Source organism: Sapajus apella, unplaced genomic scaffold (assembly GCF_009761245.1).
Source record: "Sapajus apella isolate SASKATOON/1434 unplaced genomic scaffold, GSC_monkey_1.0 scaffold19, whole genome shotgun sequence".
Classification (NCBI taxonomy): domain Eukaryota; kingdom Metazoa; phylum Chordata; class Mammalia; order Primates; family Cebidae; genus Sapajus; species Sapajus apella.
Window position 1 is genome coordinate 6,166,946 of NW_022436959.1, and position 12,301 is coordinate 6,179,246.

Here is a 12,301-nt window from a genome sequence, read left to right on the forward strand (position 1 = left end):
AACAGAGAACATCACCTAGACATATCCTAACAAAGGCTATAAACATTAAGATTTTTAAATGTCTGTAAATATCTAGTAAAAAGAAATCATAAAGTGAGTATATTAGACATCTCAGGGTGCCATAACAATATGCCACACATTAAGTGTCTTAAACAACAGAAATGTGTTCTTTGTTAGTTCTGAAGTCTGGGAAGTCCACGACCAAGGTGCTGGCCAATTCGGTTCATGGTAAAGAATGTCTTCCTGGCTTTATATGATTGTCTCTTCACTGTGTTTTCACAAGGTAGAGAGGGAGCTCCAGTGACTCTCCCTCTCCTTATAGGAACACCAGCCCTATCGGATTAAAGCCCACTTTATTACCTCTTTTAACCTTTATTGCCTTTTCATAGGCACTACTTCTAACACAGCCAATTGAAAGAGCTTCAACAGATGAATTTGGGGGGCATCAACATTCACTCCATGAGAATGACTGAGCTCATGTTTCTTCTCTGTATCTACAAACATGAAAAGAAACAAAACTCCAAGCTAACATCATATTTAGTGTAGAAAAAAGGAATGTTTTTCCCTCAAGTCCAGGAACAACAAGGTAAATCTGTCACTTTTGTCATTTCTATTGAACGTTGTCTTAGAGATTCTAGCCAGGGAAGTTGGGCAAGATAAAGAAATAAAAGGCATCAGGATTGGAAGAGAATAGGTAAAATTATCTCGATTTTCATGACATGATTTTATATATATATACATACTTATATATATATAATCCTAAAAAATAGACTAAAAAACAATGAGGACTAATAAGTGAGTCCAGAAATTTGGCAATAATCAGTATCAATATGCAAATACCAATTGTGTTTACATATAGCAGTAATGAACAATACAAAAATGAAATTAAGAAATAATCCTTAAGAAATAATTTATAACAGCAGTAGAAAAAATATAATAACTAGGAATAAATTTAACAAAAGAAATATAGGAATTAAAATTATAAAACATTGGTGAAAGAAATCAAAGAATATCTAAATAGAAAGACATCCTGTGTTCACGGATCAGAAGACAACATTGTTAAGATGGCAATACTCCATCTCCTCAAATTGAGCTACAGATTCAAGACAACTTCTATTAAGATTTCTATTAGAATTTTTCTATTTTTCCTGTTAAAAAATGGTGAATATATCCTAAAGTCCAAATGAAAACAAAAGAGACCCAGAATATCCAAAACAATCTTGAAAAAAAAAGAAACTGTTAGAGGAATCATACTCACCTATTTCAAAACCTACTATAAAATTATAAAAACCAAGACAGTATGGAAATGGTATAGCAATAGACATACAATCCATAGAATAGAATTAAGAGTTTGGAAATGAACCCTCACATTTATGGTCAACTGATTTTCAATGAAGATGTTAAGACAATTCAATGGGGAAAAAATCTTCTTTTCAATCAATGGTAGTGTGACAACTTGATATTCACATACAAAATAATGAATTTGGATCCAGGTCTCACACCGTAAGTGAGATAACTAAAATGGATTATAGACCTAACTGTAAGAGCTAAAACTATAAAAATCCTAGGAGAAAACATGAAAGTAAATCTTTGTGACCTTGAGTTAGGCAATGTTTTCTTAGTTACAACACCACATGTTTAAATGATAAAAGAAAAAACAAAGCAGACTTCAAAAGTAAAACCCTTTGTGCATCAGATAACACCATCAAGAAACTGAAAAAAAAACCTCACAGAATGAGAGAAAATGTCTGCAAATCATATATCTGACAAGTGATTTGTTTCTAGAATATGTAAAGAACTCTTACAATTCAACAATTAAGAAAACAGGCAATCCAATTTTTAAAAATGGGCAAAGGATCTGAATAGACATTTCTCCAAAGACAGCACACAAATGGCCAATAAACACATAAAAATATGCTCCACATTATTAGTCATTAAGGAAATGAAAATAAAAACTACAATGAGATATCACTTCACAGCCAGTAGGATAGCTGTAATAAAAAAGACAAACTATAACCAGTTTTGACAGGAACACGGAGGAATTAGAATTTATAGACTGCCGGTGAGAATATAAAATGGAGCAGCCACTTTGAAAAACAGCTTATCCATTTCCTAAAAGGTTAAACACAGAGTTATGCTATGACCCAGCAATTCCACTCCTAGGTATTTTTCCAAGATAAATGAAAAGATACGTCTACACAAAATTTGCATGTGAAGATTTATAACATATTCATAATATCCCCCCCCAAAAAAAAGTAAACGAGCCAACTATCTAGCAACAGTATGGGGATAGATAAAATGCCCATACAATGGAATATTATTGAGCAACAAAAAGGAATGAAGTACTGATACATCTACAGACAATAGTCTCCAATCTTTTTGGCACCAGGGACCAGTTTTGTGGAAGACAATTTTCCACGGATGTAGAGGGGAGTAGCCGGGGAATGGTTTCCAGATGAAACTGTTCCTCCTCAGGATCATTGGACATTAGATTCTCATAAGGAGGACCCAACCTAGGTCCTTTGCATGCACAGTTCACAATAGGGTTCTTGCTCTTATGAGAATCTAATGCCGGGCTGATCTGACAGGGGGAGTATCTCAGGGCTCCCTTCAGATCAGGCCTCCACGTTGTAAGGTGGTACTCACCTCCTGGTGTGTGGCCCAGATCCTAACAAGTCATAAACCAGCAGGGGGTTGGGGACCCCAGTGCTACAACGTGGATGAACCCTGAAAACATGCTAAATTAAAGAAGCCAGACACAAAAAGTCATATATTGTATGATTCTATTTATATAAAATGTCTAGAATAGGCAAATCCATAGAGACAGAAAGTAGATTAGTGGTTGTCAGGGGCTGAGAAGAGAGGAAATAAGAGTAACTGCTAATGTGAATAGGATTTTCTTTTGGGGTCATGAACATGTTCTAAAATCGATCACTGTGTTGGGTGCACAACTCCATGAATATACTAAAAACTACAAAAATGTATACTATAAATGAGTGAAATACGTCTTAATAAAGCTTAAAAAGTAGCAGCAAGACTTTTGAATAAGAAAGTTTAAGATCCAAGGCAAATGTGTACTTTTACATGTGAAATCCATTGAAATACAGTCTCAAATACACAAGGGGTAAAAAATGTACTATTTAAAAAATACTAACTGAAGACATATTTACACTAACCTAGGAAGGGAATCACAAGACAGAGAATGTGGCAAGACTATAATTGCGTAGCCAATATCCATTTCCTCTTTCTAATTGACTAATGGAACTTCATTTTGTGTTAGGATTGGCCATGTGTGCCTCTAAAAGCCACTAGTCTTTCTTGTAATTGGTTGCGTATGGGAAATGCGTTAGTACTCATTTCCTTTTAGGGTCACCAGCACCTTCTAAAATAGATTGTGGTGATGGGTACATGTTCTGTGAATGTGTAAAAAAACCATTGAACTGTATAATGCAGAATATTATATTCTAGATCTAAACTTCAAATATTAGACTAGATAATGGAAGTGCAAGTGTAACAAAAGTGAAATTTAGGAATTAATAACTACTCTTAAGTAATGGGATATTAAAGATATTCCATGATTGAATCTTATTATAAGGAAAACACAAGTTAAAAATGTTTTCAGCAAACACTAAGTTAACCCTAGTAGAATAAAAAAGAGAAGAAGTAGGTAAAGAAATTATCCTCTCTATTAATACTAAAGTATTAAAAATAAAAGCAAGATGAGAAAATTAAAATCAAAGAAGATCTGTTGGGCTTGGAAATAAGGGCTGGGAAACTCCAGCACATTAGAGCTTAGATAGGTAGGAAGTGACATGATTGAGGTGGAGTTTCAGGAAGATTAGACAAATGCATTTGCTAAAATTATAAATTGAAAAGACACATTTCAAACTGGGTAAAAAAAATCATATGTTACTTCCAAAAGACATATTGAGGCAGGTAAGAGTTAGTTGGCTAATCTAGTCTTCTTCTACATCCTCTACTACAGAGTCTAGAACAGATAAATACTTATTTTCCAGCCTTCTTCACAGCTGGATGTGGTCCTGTGATATAGTTCTAGCCAATGAGATGAAAGTGTGGGGTGTCTGGGAAACTTTTTGCTTTTCAGCAAAAGTTTTTCTTTTCAGTTTTCAGGAACTGACATAGCTGGAGCTACTCCAACCCTTTATTCCTGACTTGGAAATCACTGTGTTGTCTTGAGCTGCAGTAAACATTTTGTAAGCATGAGGCAACAAACAACATGCTAAAGATAGACAGCATTAGGAAAGAAGGCGAGTACAACCTCTAAAACTCTTAAAAATGAAAAAAAAAAAAAAGCTAGAAAAGCAAAAGAATATATACTTATTTGTTTAAGTTATGGTTAGTTGTAATTTCTGACTTGTAGCTAAAAGCTTTCCTAGCTGATATTTACAATACTCATAAAGCAACAGAAAAAGTTTAAAAGTAATACCATATGTGAAGACAAGCAATAGCATTAACACAAAGGACATGTTTCTATGTTAACAGAAGATAAACTAGAATGAAGGAAAAAGTAGAATAAGGAGGGCCTTGTTATACTGATAAAGGACAAATGTTGCAATGATGTTACAATGACCATAAGCCTCTAGGGAACCAATAAAATTGCAGTGAAATATGGAAAATCTTTTATAAAAATGTAACAATGATGGCAATTTAAAAAAAACTGGTATCTGAACAAAATAATTACCAAAGTCTATTTTTAAAGCATCTATGTAGGATAATACCTTACAAGCTAGATTAGGGAAGACCTTTCTAAAATGACCCAGAATTTAAAGACTCTTAAAGTGTAAGAAAAATATTTGGCTACAATGAAGAAAACATTTTTCTTTAACAGCAAACACCACAAGCAGAATAGAAAGTTAAGCAGCTAATTGGAAAATGCTTACAAACTAAATGTCAAAGGTTTAGTATTTTTATTCCCTAAAAAAACTCTTAAGAATCAGTAGGAAAAAGTAAGTAACAGAAAAAAAGGACACGTCTGGGTACACTGGATCCTGCATGTAATCTCAGTGCTTTCGGAGGCAGAGGCAGAGGCAGGCAGATTGCTTGAGTCCAGGAGTTTGAGACCAGCTTGGTTAACATAGGAAGACCCATCTCTACAAAAAAAAAAAAAAAAAAAAAAAAAAGAAAAAATAGCAAGCCATGGTGAAGCATGCCTGTAGTCCCAGCTACTCTGGAGGCTGAGGTAGGAAGGTAACTTGAACCTAGGAGCTTGAGACTGCGGTGAGCTGTGACTGTGTCACTGCATTCTAGCCAGGGCAACAGAGCAAGACCTTGTCTCAATAAAAAAAAAGAAAAGAAAAAGAGAAAAGAAGAGGAAGATCATAAACAGACAATGCCTAATGAAACAGATGACGGTTGGGCATGGTGGCCTACACCTGTAATCCCAGCACTTTGGGAGGCCAAGGCAAGCGGATCACAAGGTCAGGAGTTTGAGACCGGCCTGGCCAACATAGTGAATCCTTGTCTCTACCAAAAATCCAAAAATTAGCTGGGTGTGGTGGTGGGCACCTGTAATCCTAGTTTCTCAGAAGGCTGAGGCAGGAGAATCACTTGAACCCGGGAGGTGGAGGTTGCAGTGAGCCAAGATCACGCCACTGCACTCCAGCCTGGGTGACAGAGTGAGACTCTGTCTCAAAAAAAATAAAAAAGAAACAGATAAAAAATAAATAGATAAAAATATGTTAAGTGAAAAAAAATATGCATTTAAAACAAAAATGAGTTACTATTTCTTTGTAGTGGCAAATATTAGATTGTCCCTACATTTTATTTGTGAATGTGACAGAGTCACTTACATTTTCTCTTTAGGGCAGGGCCTCAGAGTCACCCTTGAAGCTAGATGTGGTCATGTGACTAAGTTCTGTCCAGTAAACTGGAACCAGGAGTGTTGTGCAGGGCTATTGGGAAGTCCACTTAAAGAAAATGCCTCAGTGAGGAGCAGTAGCACACTGGGTACTTCATGTCTCCTCTTTGTCCTGTGTCTTGAAGATAACAGCTGGAGATCTAGGAGCCCATCTTCAACAATGAGATGGCCTGAGAATGGAAACCAGATGTCAGAAGAGTGGAGCAGGGAAACAACAGGAATCTGGTTGTCTGATTGGTTTGGAGCCCACAAACCAGCCTGGACTGCTTACTTTCCTGTCTCTGGACCCAAAGTCCAATTCAATCCCTAACAGCTATACTAAGGGTGGTGAAGAGTAAACTGGTAGAGAAGACTTTGGTGATATGTCAGAGAATGGTAAATGTGCTTGGTCTTAGGCCCAAAGAATTTTATTAAATTTTGTTTAGAAAAAAAGGAATGTGAATGTTTTCTTTACTCTTGTATTATAACATTTAGTATAAACCCTGATATTTAAAAGTTTCTTATTTATTTTTTATTATTATTTTTATAGAGATGGGATCTTGCTCTGTCATCTAGGCTAGTGGCATTATCATAACTCACTGCAACCTCTAATTTGTGGGCTCAAGCAGTCCTCCCATCTCAGCCTCGAGAGTAGCTAGGACTACAGGTGCCTGACATTACACCCAGCTATTTTTTTTTTTTTTTTTTTTTTTAGTATTTGTAGAAACAGAATCTCACTGTTTCCCAGGCTGGTCTTCAACTCCTGGCCTCAAGTAATATTCCTGCCTCAGCCTCCCACAGTGCTGGGATTACAGGCATAAGCCACCACGCTGGGCCTAAAACTTTCTTGAATTTTGCTGAATAAGTGAATGATTAAAAGATTTCTTAACAAAAAACATGACATATTCACATATTAGAATGATATGTAATGGTTATAAACTTTAAATACTGAAACTTAAAGATGTCCACAATGTTTTTCATTAAAAAATTTGTAGTCTAGAATGTGTGTATCTTTATATAGTACAAATTTCTATAGCCATTGAATTTCATAAAAACAAGCACATATTTCTATTAATAGAAAAAAGATATTCCCATTTTATAAACAAGTAAATATATTTCAAATTTTGTGTCAGCAGTGAATTTTTCTCTAACATTCAAAAATTCTAATCACATAATAGTCTATAAATAAAATCTCAACGGTCAAAAAGAAAATTTATGAAATATTCATTTTGGCTACTATGCAACAAAATATAAAACAATTTGAAATTCTTTCTTTTTTAAATCTCATAAATAACATAGGTCAGAGAATTAAAACAAGATAGGCTGGCCATGGTGGCTCACGCCTGAAATCCCAGCACTTCGAAAGGCGGAGGCAGGGAGATCACTTGAGGTCAGGAGTTCGAGACCAGCCTGGCCAACATGGTAAAATCCCGACTCTACTACAAATATAAAAATTAGCCAGGTGTGGTGGCAGGCATCTGCAGTTCCAGCTACACAGGAGACTGAGGCAGGAGAATTGCTTAAGCCCAGGAGGCAGAGGTTGCAGTGAGCCAAGATTGCGCCGCTGCACTCCAGCCTCGGCAACAGAGCAAGGCTCCATCTAAAAAAAAAATTTGTTTTAATTAAAACAAGGTATTTTAGAAATTAATGATACTGGGAGCAAGTGTTAGGAGAATGAAGAAAATGGCATAGCCAAAGAACAGTACTCAGTGTCCTGAATGCTTTTATTGAACTATGAAAACAAGAGCAAACAAAGTAAGTATGAATGTAGAAGGGTAAGAATAACAAAGACAAAAGTAGAAAATTAAACAAAACAGTGGTAGAATGAATACACTAATCCAACAATTGTTTCTTTGCAAAGACCAATAAAATAAGCAATTTTAACGTGTAAAAATGATGATAAAGAAAAAACAAATATTTTTAACATTTTAGACTTACAATATAACGTATAGGCTAGAGAATATAACAACAGTTAAGCAAACTGAGGCACAATAACATTGTGAAGTGTTTATCTGAGCAAATGATTCATGAATCCATAGCTCCCAACCAGAAGTAGTTTGGAAGCTCCATTAAGGGAACACAAGAGGGAAGTTTTCATAGAACAAGTGCAGAAGTAAAGCAAAGAAAACATTTGGTTACAGTTATGTAATAGCTTTCCTTGGTTATCCCATTGGAAAGTCCCAGCTACATAAGTTTGTTGCCTGTTTCTAATTGGTTGAGCTCCAGTTCTGTTTGGTTGTTGTTGTTGTTTTAATATTGTATAGGCATTTGCAAGAAACAGCTCAAGTGAAGTTTCACTTATGTTTGTAAAAGCAAGGTTGAGGGGCCGGGTGCGGTCGCTCAAGCCTGTAATCCCAGCACTTTGGGAGGCCGAGGCGGGTGGATCACGAGCAAAAGAGATCGCGACCATCCTAGTCAACATGGTGAAACCCCGTCTCTACTAAAAATACAAAAAATTAGCTGGGCATGGTGGCACCTGCCTGTAATCCCAGCTACTCAGGAGGCTGAGGCAGGAGAATTGCCTGAACCCAGGAGGCGGATGTTGCGGTGAGCCGAGATGGCGCCATTGCACTCCAGCCTGGGTAACAAGAGCGAAACTCTGTCTGAAAAAAAAAAAAAAAGCAAGGTTGAGGTCATGGTCATTTATGAGACTCAACTGGCTTTGTCTGCTCAGGGCTTCTTCAGGCCTGGTCTCCACTTTAACACAACTCTAAGTGAATGTAGCTGTAACTCTTTAAGACTAAATTCAAAAATATAGATAAAGTGAATACATTTTTTAGGAGAATGTAAATTGCCAGATCTAACTGAAGAAGAGGAAGAAAATGTGAATATACCAATAATCATGGACGAAATTGAAAATATATTCCAAGAATTACTCAGCCCAGATGGTTTCCCAGGCAAGACTACAGACTGTCAGAAATAGATGAATTTTATACAATTTAAAATTCTAGGGCAGAGCAAGAGATGGAATTCCTCAAGTGCTGTTAGTAAGTTAGCAAAACTTTGATACTAACACATGGTTTTAACATAAAGTTTCATAAAACTGAAGGTAAACATCACTTGCTGATATATTAATAGATATAAAAGACTAAATAAAGCATTAACAAATATATGAGTATACGTATCATGGCCAAGGAATAGTTCAGCCAGAAATTTGAGTGATTCAACATTATGAAATTGATTTGGTTCATGATAATAATAGCCAAATGAAAAAAGCATATAATCATCTTGGAAAATGGTCTAAGCATGCATCCTTGTTTTAAAAAGAAAAGAATGATGAAAGAAATGTCTAAGTAAACAAAATCAGAAGAATACTTTTCACACATGCAAAACTCTAGAGTGTAAATGGCCAGTGATTTTCACTGTCTTTGCTCATTCCTATCAGCTGGCGGTAGCTGTGGGGGTAGAGCTAGTTGGAGACTGATGCATCAACAACATTTAAGCTCTGTAGAAAGAGTTCTGAGACTGAGTCCTGGTTTCTATCATTAGTGCAGGGCTGTGGAGAGGCGGCATATATTTCGTGAATGCCATGAAATCAAGAACACGACAAGAATGTTCATTTTCATGTGATTGTTCAACGTTTTCTGAAAGTTCTAGCAAATATGGTATAACAACCATTGGAAAGGAAGAAAAATATGTTACCATTATTTCTATTGACGCTGCCTAGCTTGAGTGACATCTGGGTCGTGGTGAGGAAAGAACTCATAGAGCAGGGCAAGGTGGTTAAAACAACAGCATGAACCTGCAGCGCTGAGCCCCGCCCTGCCCATCCTTCCCTTTCATGCTTGTCCATGCCCTTTGGGAATGAAGCACCATCAGCACCAGTGTGACCCCAAAGCATCACTGTTGAAGTATATTTCCTAGGAACTATGGGAGCTTATAAGGCTTGAGGAATATCAAAAAAATAAGAAAGCAATGTATTGGTATTGGAAGAATCAGAACCTTGCAAACATCACTTTACTCTTGTGCCCATCACTTGTAACATACGGAGTCTTTTACAAAGGAAAGTAAAGAAAAAAACTCACTCTAACCTTCCATCCTTTTCTGCTATATGATCACATTTACTGACAAAACTTAATGTACTTTCCAGTGAATGGAGCCCAGAAATTGTTTTCACCAAAGGCAATCAAATTAGTATTATTACAATCATATTATCCTTGAGAAAATAAAAGTAGGACAACAGTTTTGATCTCTGCTTTTGCTAAATAAAGACTTTTCATATAATCTGTGCTAAAGTGTGTTGAGCACTGCGTTATTATCTGAATAGACCTCTATTTGGCAATTGGTTCAATCAACTGTTTCACAATTTGTCATACATTTATGCCAGTTAATTTGGTTGTCTGACAATGAGAAATTTGCTTTAAAAGACTGTGATTACTACATGACATCACCCTTCTGACTTCTAAATTGAATATCACAAATTTAAATGAGAATGCCCATTTTGCCTATAAACGAACAAACAAATAAGTAGGTAAATAAATACTCCTAGCTTTCCAGAAGGAAGGAAACAAAATCAAGTATAGGCTAGGCATGGTGGTTCAAACCTGTAATACTAACATTTTGTGACTGCGACAGGAGAATTCCTTGAGCCAAGGAGTTCAACAAAGTGGGCAACAAAGTGAAACTCTGTCTATACAAAAAATGGAAAAATAATCAGATGGGCATAGTGGTACATGCCTGTATTCCCAGCTACTGGGGAGACTAAGGCAGGAGGATCTGTCGAGCCCAGAAATTCAAGGCTGCAGTAAGCTATAATCATGTCACTGCACTCCAGCCTGCATGACAGAGTGAGAGCCTGATGCTAGGAAAAGAGAAAAATAAAAACAAATATCTTTCCCTCATCAGCAGCTATCAATTCATCATAATCACAAGGTAGTATTTTCGCAGTTGCTTTCTGATATGTGACCCTTGATAATTATTTGCATGACCTATTTTCAACTGCATTCATAAATGCCTTGCATGCATAAATTGATTTTTAACATTCTGTGTCTGTAAAAATTTCAAAAACTACCTTGAGAAGACAGAAAACCTTGGTGTGAAGAAAAGCTGTGGAATCATAATATTCCTAGTTCACATTAAATGGTTCAAATTGATGCTCTTAATGTAAGAAGTATAGAATATAATGTCATAGGATACAAAGATTTATTTAGACAAGTCGAATCCATTTTTGAGATCTATTGGACAGCAGGGTGACCATAATTAATAACAATATACTGTATATTTCAAAATTGCTGAGAACAAATTTTAAAGTTCTCACCACAAAAAATGATGGGTAGATGATGTCAACCTAAATAACAAGCAAAGAGGGAGACTCTCAAAAAGAAAATGCTATTTATTCAGGAATAGGTATTACAATAGGAATATGCATGCCATAGTCAACTATATGTATATTCAGGGAAATAAAGGAAGACAAAGGTTTTTAAGGGAAAAATGGAGAGGAACACATAGTTGTTTTAGGGTAATTATCCTTGGCTACAAGGATCAATGACAAAGGTGGTGGCCAGTCTGAGGCTGGACAGGCAGTTGCTGGGCAGACATCCTTGAAGAAGTGTATTTTTGTGTAAGGTTTCGATAGCCTTTGTACAAAGTTGTGGTTTTTGCTGAGCCTTCTGTGATAGTTCTTGTTATGAGGCATTTGTGCATCTTGGTTTTCCTCAGCTCTATTAATACAAGAGATTTATTTTGATTCCGACAACTTTCACAGTGAGGTGACGGATATGTTAATTAACTTAATTATTCCATGTTGCATACATACATGAAAACATCACATTTTATCCTAGAAATATATATATAATTGTGATTTGCAAGCTAAAAATAATATTAACAAAAAACAAAATAAACGTCAAGAGTTGTTAAGAATGCAGACTTGAGAAGCAGAATTCAGCTTAGCCACTTAATAGGTAAGTGAACAAACATTGTAAAGATATTTGGCCCCTTTATACCTCAGTTTTCTCATCTGCCAAATGATTAAAACAGCACTCAGCTCTTGTGGTTGTCAGAAAGAAGGCAAAATGTAAAGCACTAGAACAGTGCCTAGCCCACAAATGTGAGGTGTTATTTTTATGTGGATTATCTTATTTCATTCTTACAGCGGAACTAAGATGCAGCTATGAAGTCCTTGGTTTCACAGCTGAGGAAAATTTAAAGGTTAAATGATCACCAGAAGCCACACAACTTCAGGGAGTCTAGATTCACACCCAGGCAATTCTTTTCAGAGCCTGGGACTTAGGAGTTATAGGCACAGACTGTAGAAAAGAGGTCTTGATATTAAGACCATCTAGGGGGAAGGTTGAGAGTTTTTCCCAAACTCATTTGCCTGGGAGCAGAGGTCACAAATTCTTTCCTTTGCAATTAACTCACAGTCTTCCCTGGGCATATGCAGTTCAATCAGAATTTATTAAGCAAAGTCTTTGTGCGAGACCTTGTGCTAGATGTTGAGGTTAG